Source organism: Cnephaeus nilssonii (assembly GCF_951640355.1).
Source record: "Cnephaeus nilssonii genome assembly, chromosome: 4".
Taxonomy (NCBI): Eukaryota; Metazoa; Chordata; class Mammalia; order Chiroptera; family Vespertilionidae; genus Cnephaeus; species Cnephaeus nilssonii.
Genome location: NC_137075.1, coordinates 109,624,868 through 109,643,038, shown reverse-complemented (window position 1 = coordinate 109,643,038; position 18,171 = coordinate 109,624,868). Strand labels below are relative to the sequence as shown.

Below are 18,171 nucleotides of genomic sequence, written 5' to 3'. Positions count from 1 at the left end.
ATGAAATCTTATAAAACGTTATCTCCATGTTTGCACATTTCTTACATCAACATGTTGTCTTCATTTACAACATATGTGCACACAGGTTTCTTCCCTGTGTTAAGAGAGAAGTGCACACAATTATAAAAACCTGCTACCTGGACGGGATGAGTTCAATTGAGTTCACAGGTGCTGGAGATAAGGCAAGTTGCTCATGGTTGTCATGGACTTAAGTGTCCCATCTTTTTTCAGCCCAGCAGATGTGACTGGGAGGTTGAGCATCGACGTATGAACCAGGAGGTCATGGTTGGATTCCTTGGTCAGGGCACAGGCCCTGGTTTCAGTCTCCATCCTCAGGGGTTGGGGTGCAGGAGGGAGCCGATCAATGATTCTCATCATTGATGTTTCCATCGCTCCACTGGCCTCCTCTCTGGAGTCAAGGAAAGTGTATAAAGAAGGAGAAGGAAAGAAAGAAGGCTTCCCCAGCTGTGCCATCTCCCCTGTGACACTCTGGCAGGTTCCCTGCTGGTTGAATCGTCATAAAATCCACAACATAAATGAGCCACTTTGAAATCATTCACATGAGAACTTCTAAGCCTGTGGAGAATTTTTTTTTCAAGACAACTCACAGCATTCTATTCGTTAATTCATTTCACTCCATAATGCACCATCTTATTCCTGACACAGTTAATGCTACTGTCCTTGTGTCCCTTGGAGAGGACCCTGCTTCTCAGAAATCTGAGTTGGATTTCCGTCGATTAACTCTAACATACTTCCCCTTACCAAAAAGCAACCCCTAAAACCTAAGATGGAGGTGGTATGGGTAAGGAGTTTTAGTCAAAAGGTGGGAGCACAGGTAAACCTACAAGCAAATTTAGTGCATGGCTTAATCCAGATGGCAGGGAGAGAGCACCAACACAGCCAAGGCCTTCGCGAAGGTAGCTAGAAGGGCCCTGCCAAGTAGGTTCATCTGCAGAATGGGAAAGACACAACCTTTTCCTAGTGTCTACTCAAACCCAAGCAGAGAAGATGAAATAATGAGTAACTAGAGGGTCAGGACTTTCCAAAAATCAGAAAGGTGGAGTAACACAGAACCCCTGAAAGAGTGAGGTGGGTGTAAGTAAAGGGAAAGGTATGGATGCCTTCTTTACGTTTCTTTTTGGCGTGTTGGTCTGTGAGCAACGAAGATGGAGAGGGAGGCTATCCCAAAGGGGAACGTCTGCAGGAACCAGAGTAGCTGAGCCCGACCATTCGTGATGCCTGTAGACTTGCACAATACTGTGGCACACAGGACTCTCCCCGTGAATCAGCCAGGCACGCCATCCCCGATGCACAGAAGGGTGTGATGATGGTCCACCAAGTGCTGAGTGACATGCCCAGAGGCCCGAGGCTCTGATAAGGAAGACTCTGAGGCCAGAAGACAACCCACGTGTAAGAGCCAAGGAGAGCGTGATGGCCGTGACCCAGAACCGACTGCCCTCTAGAACGAAGCCTCATCACCTGCCACCTTCCCAATCACTGCAGCACATCCCCTGGAGAATAGTTTTAAGAGTTTATTTGAGCCAAACTTGATCACCAGAACAGCGAGGCCAGCTTCTTCTGTTCCTGGGATCAGGGGTCACCAAGTCCAAGAATAAAATCGGGGACCAGAAGTTTTAGGCAAAAGCGTGGAGCGTTTATTACAAGCAGATTCAGGCTCCCCGCAAGGGGAGGGGCCCCTGATGGGCTGCCCCTGAAGCCTGTGATCTCGGGTGTATGTGTGCCACCACCCTGGTCCGTGTCCACCCGTGTGCCCACCTGATTGGCCCTCATTGTTCCTGCCCAGCAAGGGGCCTGCACGTCCCTGTTCCCTGTGTGCGTTCACCTTACTGTCCCAGGCCCTCCCTCTTTTCCCAGGCCTCCCGCTCTGAGTCCAGAAACATTCTGCTATTTCTGCCTGGTTGGTGCCTGTGGTTAGGCTGCTCAGACTGCCGAGTCTGCCCCTGCCTACCATCCACCTGCCTTGGTTTCCCATGGACCCTGCCCTGTCTGCCTGCCCGTCATCTAACTCCCCTCAAATCCACCCCTTCTGGACGTGTGTCTGGGGTTGTCCAGGAACAGGAAGCTCATCTTCCTGAAACACAGGGTCTCCTTACAAACACCAGAGTCAATGCTCAGCCCGGGCCCCTCCTCCTGCCTCTGCTGGCCTGGATGGGCGCTGCCCCCTCTGTTTTCTCTGTTGTTGGTAGATTTCCGGGGCTGTTGCTCTTCTCCCTTCTCATTCTCTGTTCGTTTTAAAGGAGTCACGGAGCAGAAGGGGCAGAGCCAAAATGGTGGCGTAGACACCTCCAAACTCTTGTTCCTCCACAAAAGCATCAAAAAGCAAACCGAAACTCTCATAACTGGCATCTATCGGGCTCTGGAACACTTTGAGACCTGCAGCAACTGAGTGAACCCCGAGTCAAGTACATGCTATTCAGAGAGGGAAGGAGGCCGGCTGGTGTGGCTCAGGGGCTGAGCACTGGCCCAGGAACCACCAAGTTATGGGTTTGATTCCCATTCAGGGCACAGGCCCTGGGTTGCAGGATCAATCCCAATTAGGAGGCATAAAGGAAGCAGCCAATCAATGATTCTCTCTCATCACTGATGTTTTATCTCTCTCTCCCCTCCATTCCTCTCTGAAATCAATACAAATATAATTTAAAATAAGAATAAAATATGAAAAGGAGGAGAGAAGGAAGGCTTCATGGTGTTTGACCTGCCCATGCCTCCCCCTCCCCAACGTGATCGCACTTTCCAAGTGGTGGTGGCTGCCTTCCCAGAGGAACAAGGGACCACAGTCCCAGATCCCTGTGTCCGTCTGTCCTCACCTGGGGCTGTGGGAGGAGGGACACAGGTGGCCGCTCTCCTCCGGGAAGGGAGGTGCTCACCTGCCCCCAAGGATGGCGTGTTGCCTCAACTCTCTACACATAGTTTTTCTTCCAAGAGCCAACTTATTCCTTTTTTAAATAATTTTTGTAAGTAATTTTCATTATTTATTTAATTTTTATTATTATTTTGTTTCGTAATCCTCACGCGAGGATATTTTTTCATTGATTTTTAAAGAGAGTGAAAGAAAGAGGGCGAGACAGAGAGGAACATGGATGTGACAGAAACACGTGGATTGATTGCCTCCTACACCCGCCCTGACCAGGGGAGGAGCCTGCAACCAAGGTAAGTGCCCTTGACCAGGATCGAACCTGAGACCCTTCAGTCCACAGGCCCACACTCCATCCACTGAGCCCACCGGCCAGGCTCCATGTGTAAATGATGGAAACTCTCCCACTGTGAGAGGCTGGGAAACAGGGCGTTTACACACGAACAGCAGGGAAGTTGAGGGAAACGTGTGCTTTGGGGAGGCAGGTGTGTGCTTGTGAGAGTGGCAGCAGGTTAGAGACGGAGGCTGCAGCCACAGCGTCCAGCCCAGCCTCTCCTGCCTCCTCACATGCATATGTTAGAGTTTTGTGGACGATCTGATTGTGGAAAATAACAAGGAGAATCTTTCAGTCTCAAAATAAAAGCATCATTCAATGTAAATTCTTATTCCAAAACCCCAGAAAGGCAACATGGCCCACGGTGGGTGAAGGGGAGCGAGAGGAAGCCCCATCTACGCTCCTCTGGGAGAGCACCCCTGGGTCCTCATCAAAACCCCGAGGAAGGAGGACTCTCAATCCTGGAAGCTGCCCCCAAAGGAATGGGGTCAGGGTGACGGGTCTCAGAAAAGGAGGGAGGGAGGGCGGTCAGGACGGGACCCACTGTGGCCAGCATCCTTGAGTCCTTTCCCATCTGGGTCGCCTTTAGGATGACAATGTCAGGCATGCAGACCAGGGTCACAGCTGCACCTTATATGCAGACTGCATGCAAATGGGGCTCTCCTCCTGCTCATAAAAGGGGTACCTTGACTGGCATGTTGGGGAGACACCCAGAACCCAAGTGCCTGAGACAGGACCCCAGCGGCTCCACCATGGACTTGGTGCCAAGCTGCGTTTTCCTCCTGATCATTTCTCAAGGTCATTGTCAGGAGTGGGGAGCGCTGAGCCCTGTGCCTGTGCCTGTTTGTGCTTCCATGTGATTCTAAGTCCCCCTGTGTCTCTGTGTTTGCAGGTGTCCAGTGTGAGGTGCAGCTGGTGGAGTCTGGGGGAGGCGTGGTGCAGCCTGGGGGGTCCCTGAGACTCTCCTGTGCAGCCTCTGGATTCACCTTCAGTGACTATCGCATGAACTGGGTCCGCCAGGCTCCAGGGAAGGGGCTGGAGTGGGTCGCATACATTACATATGGTGATGGAAGTACCAAATACTACGCCGACTCTGTGAAGGGCCGCTTCACCATCTCCAGAGACAACGCCAAGAACACGCTGTACCTGCAAATGAGCAGCCTGAGAGCCGAGGACACGGCCCTGTATTACTGTGCAAGAGACACAGTGAGGGTAAGTCAGTGTGAGCCCAGACACAAACCTCCTTGCAACAGAGGCTGCCAACACCAGGGGGCGCTCAGGGCCCACAGCACAGAGAGCAGCCCCAGGAGCAGGGGCAGAGGGAGGTGGGAGGGAAGGGCCTTCCTGTGGGGCTCAGGGATTTCCTCTCAAGCTCTCAGCTCCCTCCAGGGATGGCTCTTTTTTCTCATGTTCTCACTGCAGACAACAATGAAGAAGGGCATTGTTTGCAGGTGACATGTCAGCAGTGACGGGGACTCTGCTTCACCAAGTCTTTTATTTTCTGTGTCTCTTTCTCTACAAGGAGACCATCCTCAGTGCTCTCATTGTCCTGGGTTTTGGAAATGTTCCCACCAAGAGAGACCCCAGCGCAGCCCAGGCCCCTGTGTGCTGACCTCAGACCCCTGTCCGCACCTTTCCCTCTCACAGGCCCACCTGTCCCCACCTTTCCCTCTCACAGACCCACCTGTCCCCACGTTTCTCTCTCACAGGCCCTCCTGCCCCCACCTTTCCCTCTCACAGGCCCACCTGCCCCCACCTTTCCCTCTCACAGGCCCACCTGCCCCCACCTTTCCCTCTCACAGGCCCACCTGTCCCCACCTTTCCCTCTCACAGGCCCACCTGTCCCCACCTTTCCCTCTCACAGGCCCACCTGTCCCCACCTTTCCCTCTCACAGGCCCACCTGTCCCCACCTTTCTCTCTCACAGGCCCACCAGAGCCGCCATGACCAAGATCATCCCTCAGGACCTCCCACCACAGCGCTCTGTCCTGCCTACCTGTTGGATGCAACACACAAGGGATTTAAACTAACAGACAGGAGTGGGTAGAACGGGTCTGTATTTTGAATTTGTAGAGGTTTAGAAAGTAACATCATCTGCAATGAATAATACATGGAGTAAGACTAACACTGCAGATAAAACATAGGTGAACTTGAAGAAGACTAAGGAAACTCTCCAAAATGGAACACAGAATAAATTTTCCACAAAATAGCCATGTCAGGAATGTAAGAGACAATAAAGCAGTCAAATATCCATAAAAATAAAAGTGTAATATGCAAATAGACCGAACGACCGAACAGCAGAACAACCGTCCAGACAACCTTCCAGATGACCACGCTATGACACACACTGGTACCAGGCCAACCAATGCGGGTGCAATGTGATTGGATGGCGGGCCCGACAACTGCCCCATGTTCACCCTGCAGAGGTAGGCCCAGGCCACTGGCCAGCGATGCTGTGGTGGGTTTGTGGGGCAGCCAACGATCACCCCACAGAGGGAGGCCCAGGCAACCCAAGCAATTGCATCCCACAGGGAGGCGACCAGTGGTGGGGGAATGGGTCAGAACCACACAGATGGCAAGCAGTGGCAGCAGCAGGAGCAGGTCCAGCTTCCCCAGTCGGAGGAAAGAAATCTCCGATAGGCCCTGATTTCAGGCGAGGCCTAGGGACCCTACCTGAGGGGTCCTGGATTGTGAGAGGGCACAGGCCGGGCTGAGTGACACCCCCTGTCCTGTGCATGAATTTCATGCACCGGGCCTCTAGTCTATATATATAAAAGCCTAAACATCTGAACAATTGAACGAGGGTTTGATCGGTCACTATGACAATAGACTGACCACCAGGGGACAAACGTTCAACGCAGGAGCTGCCCCCTGGTGGTCAGTGTGCTCCCTCAGCAGGAGTGCTGCCCAGCTGACTGACAGATGTCGGGCTTATGGTTGGTGAGAGCAGTAGCAGCGGAGCAAGCCTCTCCCGCCTCCAAGGCAGCACACTACCGAGCGACAGCAGGCGCAGCTGGACCAGATCAGCCTCCTCCCAGGCCACCTGCTGCTGGGCGCACTACTACATTCCTCAGGGGATGTCAGACTGCTAGTTTCAGCCCGAACCCTGCAAGCCCCAAGGGGTCCCAAATTGTGAGAGGGTGCAGGCCAGGCTGAGGGTCCCAGCGGGTGCATGAATCCGTGCCCTGGGCCTCTAGTATATACATGTAATTGGAATCCCAGAAAGAGGAGAGAGGGGACACCAAGAAAAATGTTTGAAGAAATCATTGCAAATAGTTTTTCAGAATTTGATGTAAACTATAAAGGCATCTAAGAACACCAAAGTACTCCAAGAAGAAATGAAAATAAACAAAATTAAATCATGGCACATAGAAGTCAAACTGGTGAAAAAGATAAATTGCCCAAGGGCAGCAAAGAAAAAACCACACATGAGTCAAGGAACAAGATTAATAAAAACATCAAAGGTCACATGAAAAACTACAAAACCAGAAGACAATGGACTGATGACTCAACGAGCTGAAGAAACATTGAAGGAACATCAATATAGAATTCTAAACTAACAGAAAATCTATTTTCAAACTGGATGGCAAAGAAATTACAAAATATCCAATTTTCTGAGATACAGCTAGAGTGGTGCTTGGAGGGAAATGTACAGCATTAAATGCTTATGTTAGAAAAGAATAAAGATCTTTAAATCAATCATCTCAACCTCCAATTTAAAAAATTGGAAAAGGGTGAGAACCAATTTGGAGGCACAGGTAAATGCATGTTCTCGCGGCCTCCCACAACCACGTGAAATACACAACTAAAATAGAGAACAACCATCTTTCCGGACTAGGGAGATAAAGAAGAAAGCACTCCGAGACGGGTAGGAAGGTGGAGGTGGGAGCAGGCTAGTCTGACACCCACATGTGGCGTGTTTTTAATTGGCAGGGATATCTCAGCTCTGGAGGCCTCCTGTGAGAAGCAAAGGGTTCCAGCCCCACAACAGACCCCCAACCCAGGGATCCAGAGCTGGGAAGAGAAGTCCTCAGAGCTTCAGGTTATAAAAACCAGCAATGATTATCGCTGAGTGACATGGAAGCAGCTGGAGACCCAGGCTGTTCCCCTTAAAGGGCCAGCACAGGAACTTACAGGGTCCCACCTCCTCTGAGCTTCAAGAAGCAGATGGTGGAATTGGAGGATCCAGGGACATATGTTAAGAACTGGATTGTCCAGCATTAGGGCAGGAACTTGGGGTGGCTTTCTCCCAGACAGGCTGCTCCTAGGGGTCATTGTTTCTGTGCTGGGACTTCCCCATTGCCTATCTGCCTCAAAGCCATATCTGAGGTTCCATCAGTGTGGCTCACACACTTTTCTCTGCCCTGCTGATTCCCTGAGAACCCACCCCATCCAAACTGCAGCCCCACCCAAGCTGTTTGCAGCAGCCTTTCCATAGGAATGGCTTGTCCTGGCTCAGGCTTCAGACTCTCCTAAAACCTCTCAAAGAAGCAGCAGCGTACCAGGGCCAGGGCCACTCAGCTGCCCAGCCAAGCCCACTTGTGATGTCAGACCATGGGGGCCCCTCCTGTGTCCGGTGGAGACACAGCTGAGCACTGAGCTCAGAGTACCTCCAACAGCTCACACCTGGGCTGAGGGAACCTCCAGGGGCTGTGAGCCACAGAGCATCGTGGTGGACAAGCCCGTGGCCACTGGGGTCAGAGGGCAGTCAGGGAAGGGCTGGGGCCTGGTCACCTATGATGTTGCCGGCGCCCTGCTGACCAGGGAGCTCTGTGAATCCTAAAAGTGTAGGGACAGCCCAACCAGCATGGCTCATTGGCGGAGCATTGATCGATGAACCAGGAGGTCACCATTCGATTCCTGGTCAGGGCACATGTCCAGGATGCGGGAAACATCCCCAGTGTGGGGCATGCTGGAGTCTGCCAATCAATAATTCTTTCTCATCATTGATGTTCCTATCTCTCTCTCTTCCTCTCCCTTCCTCTCTGAAATCAATTAAAAAATTGATAAATAAAAAATAAATACATACATAAAAATGTTGCAGATTTGATTCACAGTAGAGTCATATATGGGAGTCAACTGATCAATATTTCTCTCTCACATCAAAGTTTCTCTCTTACCTTCTCTCTCTCTCCTTTACTTTTCCCCTAAGAATGAATTAATATATCGTTGGGTGAGGATAAAGAAAACAATATCTATATCTATAACTTTAAGGAAATCTACTAATATATCTACACCTTTATCTCTATATCTACCTCTACATCTAAATCTATATCTATAAATCAATGAACATATTCATAGGTAAGGATAAAGAAGAGAAGATCTAGCTATATCTCAATATCTACATCTATATCTATATCTATATCTATAACTATATCTATATCTACATCCATCATCTCTGGAAAAATAGGCATATTGCCTTGATCCCTAAGTAGTCATTGATTGTGCCCACATCCCACTTCCTGACCACCTCCTGCAGCACAGCCCCTGGTGTGGAAGAAGAGGGCCCTGAGCACGGTGACCAGGACCCCAAGGAGAGCCTGGTTCTCTGAGGGCACAGTCAGCACCTCCTTCCAGGAGAAGCCCCAGAGACCGGGACCTCCCTCACCTCTTGCCCTTTGTATGTGCAGACACCTCCCATATGCAAATGCCCACACTGCCACCAGACACACACACACAGTTGGCGTCCACTTAAATGCAGGGCCTCCTCACCCTGGAGAATACTTTCTGGGGGACGAGGACCTCACCTGCAAAACATGACTCCCCTGTGGCTCTTCCTCTTCCTGCTGTCAGCTCCGAGATGTGAGTGACTCAGGGGCTTAGAAATGAGGAGATGGGAACCCTGCATCTGAGCCCAGGACTCACTGTGTTCTCTCTGTCCCAGGTGTCCTGTCCCAGGTGCAGCTGCAGGAGTCAGGCCCAGGATTGGTGAAGCCCTCGCAGACCCTCTCCCTCACCTTCACTGTCTCTGGTTAATCCATCACCAGTGGTTGCTGTTGGCATTAGATCCGCCAGCCCTCGGGGAAGGGGCTGGAGTGGATGGGGAATATCTGGTATGATGGAGACACTTACTACAACCCCTCCCTCAAGAGCCGAATCTCCATCGCCAGAGACACGTCCAAGAACCAGTTCTCCCTGGAGCTGAGCTCCGTGACCACTGAGGACACGGCCGTGTATTACTGTGCCAGACACACAGTGAGGGGAAGTCAGTGTGAGCCCACACAAACCTCCCTGAGGAGGCAGCAGGGCTGGGCTGCAGGGAGCATCCATGACCAGCAGGGGGCGATCAGGACCAGCACAGGGCCCTCATCAGGAGCAGGTGGAGAGTTGAGCAAAGACACCATTTCCTGCTCTGTCTTAAATTCCCTGGTGCAGCCTGTGGAGGTCCCTGAGACTCTCCTGTGCAGCCTCTGGATTCACCTTTGATGGCTATACCATGGACTGGGTCTGTCAGCCTCCCGGGAAAGAGCTAGAGTGGGTCGCATACATTAATTGGAGTGATGGTACCAGATCCTATGCCACCTCTGTGAAGGGCCGCTTCACCATCTCCAGAGACAACGCCAAGAACATGCTGTACCTGCAAATGAGCAGCCTGAGAACCCAGGACACAGCCGTGTATTACTGTGCGAGACACAGTGAGGGGAAGTCAGTGTGAGCCCAGACACTAACTCCCTGGGGCATGCAGGAGGCAACCAATCAGTTATTCTTTCTCATCATTGATGTTTCTATGTCTCTCTCCTCTCTCTTCCTCTCTGATATCAATTAAGAGATATTTAAACAAATCCTATATAATAAAGAGCTAATATGCAAATGGTCATCATGCCCTAAGGCCATCCTATGGTAATGGCTCAGACACTCAGCACTGGGGAGAGAGGAATGGGACTAGACAGGCAAAATGAGCTCGTGAGAGAGGAATGGGGACCAGCCAGGCTGCGGCCTGGGAGAGGGACAAGCTGCCCACTCTTCAGTTCCGGGTGTCAGTGGCTGCACCTGTGGTCTGGGAGACGGACAAGCCACGTGCCCCATGGTCCCGGCACCTGCAGTTTCGGCCTAGGCAAAGCCGCCAGTGCACAGTCCCCTGAGGCTACAGCCTTCCCAGGCAAAGCCCGCCCAGGTCCTAGTGCCTGAGGCCGGCCAGAGGGAGGGAAGCTGAGGTCCCAGGTGCCTGTGACCAGCCAGAGGGGGTAATACTGGGTCCCTGGTGCAGGGCAAGGCAGAGGCGGTTAGGGGCGATCAGCCAGGCAGGCAGAGGTCCTTAGGGGAATCAGGCAGGCAGAGCTGGTTAGAGGCAATCAGGCAGGCAGAGATAGGTAGAGGCGATCAGGCAGGCAGGCGAGCAGATAGGAGCCAGTGATCCCAGATTGCGAGAGGAAGTCGGACATCCCCCGAGGGGTCCTGGATTGGAGAGGGTGCAGGGCAGACTGAGGGACCACTCCCCCCCCTCCGCTTGCATGAATTTCATGCATTTGGCCTCTAGTAAATACATAAATAAAAATGTTGCTGATTTGATTCACAGTATGGGCATATATGAAAGGCAGCTGATCAGTATGCCTCTCTCACATCAATGTTTCTCTCTGTCCTTCTCTCTCTCCTTTCCTTTCACTCTAAAAACCAATGAACATATCCTCAGGTGAGTATAAAGAAAACAGTATCTATATCTATACATATATGTACATCCACAAATACATCTACATCTTTATATCTATATCTGTCTCTACATCTATATCTATATCTATATCTATATCTATATCTATATCTATATCATCTATATCTAGAGCTATGTCTACATCTTTATCTATATCTAGATCTAGATCTGTATCTGTATCTACATCTGTATCTATATCAATATCTGTATCTATATCTACATCTATATCGATATCTATATCTACTATATCTATATCCATGGAAGAAGAGGCACATTGATGTAATCCCTAAGGAGTCACTGATTGTGCCCATATCCTACTTCCTGACCACCTCCTGCAGCACAGCCCCTGGTGTGGAAGAAGAAATCCCTGGGCACGATGACCAGGATCCCAAGGAGGGCCTGGTTCTCTGAGGGCACAGTCAGCACCTCCTTCCAGGAGAAGCCCCAGAGACCGGGACCTCCCTCACCTCTTGCCCTTTGTATGTGCAGACACCTCCCATATGCAAATGCCCACATGGCCACCAGACACACACACAGTTGGCGTCCACTTAAATGCAGGGCCTCCTCACCCTGGAGAATACTTTCTGGGGGACGAGGACCTCACCTGCAAGACATGACTCCCCTGTGGCTCTTCCTCTTCCTGCTGTCAGCTCCGAGATGTGAGTGACTCAGGGGCTTAGAAATGAGGAGATGGGGACCCTGCATCTGAGCCCAGGACTCACTGTGTTCTCTCTGTCCCAGGTGTCCTGTCCCAGGTGCAGCTGCAGGAGTCGGGCCCAGGACTAGTGAAGCCCTCGCAGACCCTCTCCCTCACCTGCACTGTGTCCGGGGGCTCAGTCACCAGCAGTTACTACTGGAGCTGGATCCGCCAGTCCCCGGGGAAAGGGTTGCAGTGGATGGGGTACTGGACAGGCAGCACAAGGTACAACCCAGCCTTCCAGGGCCGCATCTCCATCACTGCTGACACGGCCAGAAACCAGTTCTCCCTACAGCTGAGCTCCGTGACCACCGAGGACACGGCCGTGTATTACTGTGCCAGACACACAGTGAGGGGAAGTCAGTGTGAGCCCACACAAACCTCCCTGAGGAGGCAGCAGGGCTGGGCAGCAGGGAGCATACATGACCAGCAGGGGGCGATCAGGACCAGCACAGGGCCCTCATCAGGAGCAGGTGGAGAGTTGAGCAAAGACACCATTTCCTGCTCTGTCTTAAATTCCCTGGTGCAGCCTGTGGGGGTCTCTGAGACTCTCCTGTGCAGCCTCTGGATTCACCTTTGATGGCTATGCCATGGACTGGGTCTGTCAGCCTCCCGGGAAAGAGCTAGAGCGGGTCGCATACATTAATTGGAGTGATGGTACCAGATCCTATGCCACCTCTGTGAAGGGCCGCTTCACCATCTCCAGAGACAACGCCAAGAACATGCTGTACCTGCAAATGAGCAGCCTGAGAACCCAGGACACAGCCGTGTATTACTGTGCGAGACACAGTGAGGGGAAGTCAGTGTGAGCCCAGACACTAACTCCCTGGGGCATGCAGGAGGCAACCAATCAGTTATTCTTTCTCATCATTGATGTTTCTATGTCTCTCTCCTCTCTCTTCCTCTCTGATATCAATTAAGAGATATTTAAACAAATCATATATAATAAAGAGCTAATATGCAAATGGTCATCATGCCCTAAGGCCATCCTATGGTAATGGCTCAGACACTCAGCACTGGGGAGAGAGGAATGGGACTAGACAGGCAAAATGAGCTCGTGAGAGAGGAATGGGGACCAGCCAGGCTGCGGCCTGGGAGAGGGACAAGCTGCCCACTCTTCAGTTCCGGGTGTCAGTGGCTGCACCTGTGGTCTGGGAGACGGACAAGCCACGTGCCCCATGGTCCCGGCACCTGCAGTTTCGGCCTAGGCAAAGCCGCCAGTGCACAGTCCCCTGAGGCTACAGCCTTCCCAGGCAAAGCCCGCCCAGGTCCTAGTGCCTGAGGCCGGCCAGAGGGAGGGAAGCTGAGGTCCCAGGTGCCTGTGACCAGCCAGAGGGGGTAATACTGGGTCCCTGGTGCAGGGCAAGGCAGAGGCGGTTAGGGGTGATCAGGCAGGCAGAGGTCGTTAGCGGAATCAGGCAGGCAGAGCTAGTTAGAGGCAATCAGGCAGGCAGAGATAGGTAGGGGCGATCAGGCAGGCAGGCGAGCAGATAGGAGCCAGTGATCCCAGATTGCGAGAGGAAGTCGGACATCCCCCGAGGGGTCCTGAATTGGAGAGGGTGCAGGGCAGACTGAGGGACCCCCCCCCTCCGCTTGCATGAATTTCATGCATTTGGCCTCTAGTAAATACATAAATGAAAATGTTGCTGATTTGATTCACAGTATGGGCATATATGAAAGGCAGCTGATCAATATGTCTCTCTCACATCAATGTTTCTCTCTGTCCTCTCTCTCCTTTCCTTTCACTCTAAAAATCAATGAACATATCCTCAGGTGAGGATAAAGAAAACAGTATCTATATCTATACATGTATGTACATCCACAAATACATCTACATCTTTATATCTATATCTGTCTCAACATCTATATCTATATCTATATCTATATCTATATCTATATCTATATCTATATCTATATCTATATCTGTATCTGTATCTATCTCTATCTCTATCCATATCCATATCCATATCTATATCTATATCTATATCAATATCTATATCTGTATTGATACCTGTATCTGCATCTGTATCTATATCTATCATCTCTGGAAGAAGAGGCATATTGATGTAATCCCTAAGGAGTCACTGATTGTGCCCATATCCTACTTCCTGACCACCTCCTGCAGCACAGCCCCTGGTGTGGAAGAAGAGGCCCCTGGGCACGGTGACCAGGACCCCAAGGAGGGCCTGGTTCTCTGAGGGCACAGTCAGCACCTCCTTCCAGGAGAAGCCCCAGAGACCGGGACCTCCCTCACCTCTTGCTCTTTGTATGTGCAGACACCTCCCACATGCAAATGCCCACCTGGCCACCAGACACACACACAGTTGGCGTCCACTTAAATGCAGGGCCTCCTCACCCTGGAGAATACTTTCTGGGGGACGAGGACCTCACCTGCAAGACATGACTCCCCTGTGGCTCTTCCTCTTCCTGCTGTCAGCTCCCAGATGTGAGTGACTCAGGGGCTTAGACGTGAGGAGATGGGGACCCTGCATCTGAGCCCAGGACTCACTGTGTTCTCTCTGTCCCAGGTGTCCTGTCCCAGGTGCAGCTGCAGGAGTCGGGCCCAGGACTAGTGAAGCCCTCGCAGACCCTCTCCCTCACCTGCACTGTGTCCGGGGGCTCAGTCACCAGCAGTTACTACTGGAGCTGGATCCGCCAGTCCCCGGGGAAAGGGTTGCAGTGGATGGGGTACTGGACAGGCAGCACAAGGTACAACCCAGCCTTCCAGGGCCGCATCTCCATCACTGCTGACACGGCCAGAAACCAGTTCTCCCTACAGCTGAGCTCCGTGACCACCGAGGACACGGCCGTGTATTACTGTGCCAGACACACAGTGAGGGGAAGTCAGTGTGAGCCCACACAAACCTCCCTGAGGAGGCAGCAGAGCTGAGCTTCAGGGGGTGCCCCAGTACCAGGGGGCGCTCCACACAGCACAGAGAGCAGCCCCAGGAGCAGGGGCAGAGGGAGATGGGAGGGAAGGGCCTTCCTGCTGTGCTCAGGGATTTCCTCTCTAGCTCTCAGCTGCCTCCAGGGACAGCTCTTCCTTCTCATGTTCTCACTGCAGACAACAGTGAAGAAGGGCATTGTGCTTGCAGGTGACATGGCGGCAGTGACAGGGACTCTCCTTCACCAAGTCTCCTTCACAAATTCTAAAAGTGGCTTTTTTCACTCTTTTCAGTGTTTCGCTGATGAGTGTGAACTCCACAGCTGGGTCGCTGGGATTGGGCTGTGTGCACAGCTCTGCATCCCTCCCTCGGGGCACAGCACCCTCAGTGTCTGACTCTCCGTGTGCCCTCCCCCTCCTGGTTCCAGGGAGATCACAGGCCCTCCCTCTGCTGAAAGGCCTGAGCACACTCAGGGCTGCAGACCTCACCCATCCTCTCTGGGTCCACATTGACCCCGGAAGAGCTGTCAGCTCAGTGTACCAAACACAGCGAGCCCCACATCCATCCACACGAGGGCCCTGCTGTCCATCAGGAAGCAGTGCTGACCCCACAGCGGGGACAGGTGACCCTGAGGGCTGGGATGTGCATCATCGAACTCCTCCTCCACCTTTCTTCCTGGAGCCAAGGTTTTCTAGCTTCACTGGGGGTGAGATGTGCATCGGGAGCATGTTGGAAGCCGAGCAGCATCCATGGGACCCCCTGCGTCCATACTGTCCTCTTACTACTTGTCCAGGAGACACAGAGTCACACAGACACATAGTAACACACACAGAGTCACACACATACACAGAGTCACACACTCATATCCAGAAAAGGCATGCATTCACACATGAACAGCGATATAAAACTGTTCATGCCATTACACATTGTACTTTATGTATTCTATATAAAAAATGTGCTTATATTTAATTCTCTTTGATGCTATATGAAATAAATATGTGATGTGCAAGCAACTATTATTTCAACACTACCACAACCTGTGAAGATCAACAGTTGTATTTCTCAGTCTACTTAGTAGTAGCTCAAATTAGGAATTTAATCCAAACTTTGCTAGATTGCTGCAAAATTCAAAAATATAACTGAAATAATAGTGAAAACCTTCCACCAAATAAAAGCCAAGGACCAAATGAACTGAAGCATGAATTCTACAGAATTTCAAATAAGAGTTGATAACTTTCTAGCAACTCTTCTTGAACTCTTCTAAGAATTAAGGAAATAGACAATACTTCCAAACAGATTTATTGAGGTGACCATTACACTCATATCAAAGTCAAGTAAAAACATACAAAAATGACAGGTCAATATCCCTGATGAAATTACATGCAAAGCCCTAAAAAATATACTAGGAAACTTAACTGCACACTGAAAGTGTCATTTACTATGATCAAGTGGGATACTGTCCTAGCATGCAAGGATGGTTCAACGTATGTAAACCAGTAACTGTGCTACATCTCATCCACAGAATGAAGGATAAAGTACACAGTCGTTTAAATAGATACAGAATAAAGTCTTTAACATTGAGAATCAATTCAGAATTAAAGTCCTTAGCAGATTAGGTGTAGAAGTGATGGACCTCAATATACTAAAGCCCACATTTGAAGAGCCAACAAGTGACATCACGCCACACAGAGAAAACTTCAAACTTTTCTTCTTACATCAGGACCAAGACAAGGGCTCCCCTGTGACTACTTCTATTCATCAAAACAAGAAGTCCTTGCCAGAATAATTAAGCAAGAAAAGGACATTTCAAATGTCTAAATCAGAGAGAAATGAGTTAAAATGTTTATCCTAATCTGTTGCCCTTTGTATGCACAGACACCTCCCACATGAACCTCCTGCAACAAATGAGGACGTTAACTGCTGAAGGAAAATTGAGTAGCCATCAAGGTTGAATTCTAAACAAACTGAAAATATATTTCAAAACTGAATGAAGCCATACTGGTTTTGCTCAGTGGTTGAGCTTCGACCTATGATTCCATTCCTGGTCATGGGCAATTACGTGGGTTGTGGGCTTGATTCCCAGTAGTGACCATACAGGAGGCAGCCGATCAATGATTCTCTTTCATCATTGATGTTTCTATAGGTCTCTCCCACTCCCTTCCTCTCTGAAATCTATAAAATATATATTAAAACAAATAAATGACAAGGTTGTGGGTTTTATTCCCAGTAATGGCAGATATGGGAGGCAAGTGATAAATATGTTCCCCGCCATCAATGTTTCTCTCTTTCTCACTGTCTTTCTCTGTTCAATATTGCTATCTCACATCAATGTTTCTCTGTGTGTCTCTATGTCTCTATGTCTCTCAATCTCAATCTCTCTCTCTCTTTTCCATTTATCTCAAAATCAATCAAAATATCCTCAAGCAAGGATAAGGAAAACAATCTCTATATCTATATCTTTATCTACAAATGCATCTATATTTAAGGTTTACATATATCTAAATCAATACTATATCTATGTCTTATCAATATCTATAATCTATATCCATAGGAGCAGAGGCACAGTGATCTTATCTCCAAAGGAGTCACTGATTGTGCTGACATCCCACTTCCTGACCACCTCCTGCAGCACAGCCCCTTGTGTGGAAGAAGAGGTCCCTGGGCACGGTGACCAGGACAACAAGGAGGGCCTGGTTCTCTGAGGGCACAGTCAGCACCTCCTTCCAGGAGAAGCCCCAGAGACCGGGACCTCCCTCACCTCTTGCCCTTTGTATGTGCAGACACCTCCCATATGCAAATGCCCACATGGCCACCAGACACACACACAGTTGGCGTCCACTTAAATGCAGGGCCTCCTCACCCTGGAGAATACTTTCTGGGGGACGAGGACCTCACCTGCAAGACATGACTCCCCTGTGGCTCTTCCTCTTCCTGCTGTCAGCTCCCGGATGTGCGTGACTCAGGGGCTTAGAAATGAGGAGATGGGGACCCTGCATCTGAGCCCAGGACTCACTGTGTTCTCTCTGTCAATGTGAGGTGGGATGGATGGATGGATGGATGGATGGATGGATGGATGGATGCAGCGTGTGTTAGAAGTAAGCACAATGAAATAAAATGCTCTCAATACAGGTACAGGTAAACGTTCCCTGAGGAACAACCTGGATAACGAAGCAAGGAAGGGAGCACGTCAACCAACAGCACGGACAGAAAAGAAATGCAGTTGCAATCAAATGCTTTGTTGTCAAAAAACAGTCTTCTGGAAATATACCCGCAGGAAAATGTGTCTGACAGCAGTAGCTGAAAACACTGACACCAAGAACACAACGCAGAGAACAAAGGTCTGCTTTGCAATTGCTTCAAAATACTCAATGCAGATGCTGCCGCCTGGCGGTCAGTGTGCTCCCACAGAGCGAATGCCGCTAAGTGGACCGACAGGCACACACACTGGGCTCAAGGCTGGCAGGTGCAGCTGTGGCGGCACAAGCTTCTCCCACCTGTGCAGCGGGGCACTACTGAGATGCTGCAAAGGCAGCAGCAGCGGTGCCTGGATGAGCGTAAGCAGCTCCTGGCCCCAGCTCGGCCTCCTCCCTAGCCGCCTGCCACTTCACACATTGCTACATCCCTCAGGGGATCTCGGACTGCTGGTTTCCCAGATCCCCGCAGGCCAGCACTCCAACATACTGCAAGGGCACCCACAGTGCAAGAGGGTGCAGGCCAGGCTGACTGACAGCAAGGA

General features: G+C 50.6%; 1 long non-coding RNA gene across 1 annotated transcript in view; it reads right to left on the bottom strand.

Moving 5' to 3' along the window:
• Nucleotides 1-332: 332 nt before the first annotated feature.
• LOC307097879 overlaps nucleotides 333-18,171 on the bottom strand; it is a 431,535-nt gene continuing 413,696 nt past the window's right edge. Inside the window, exons 2-3 of the long non-coding RNA XR_013813386.1 lie at nucleotides 1,480-1,584; nucleotides 333-1,386 (exon numbers count right to left, since the gene is read on the bottom strand). This is a non-coding gene — a long non-coding RNA (uncharacterized lncRNA). The remainder of the gene's footprint in view (nucleotides 1,387-1,479; nucleotides 1,585-18,171) is intronic.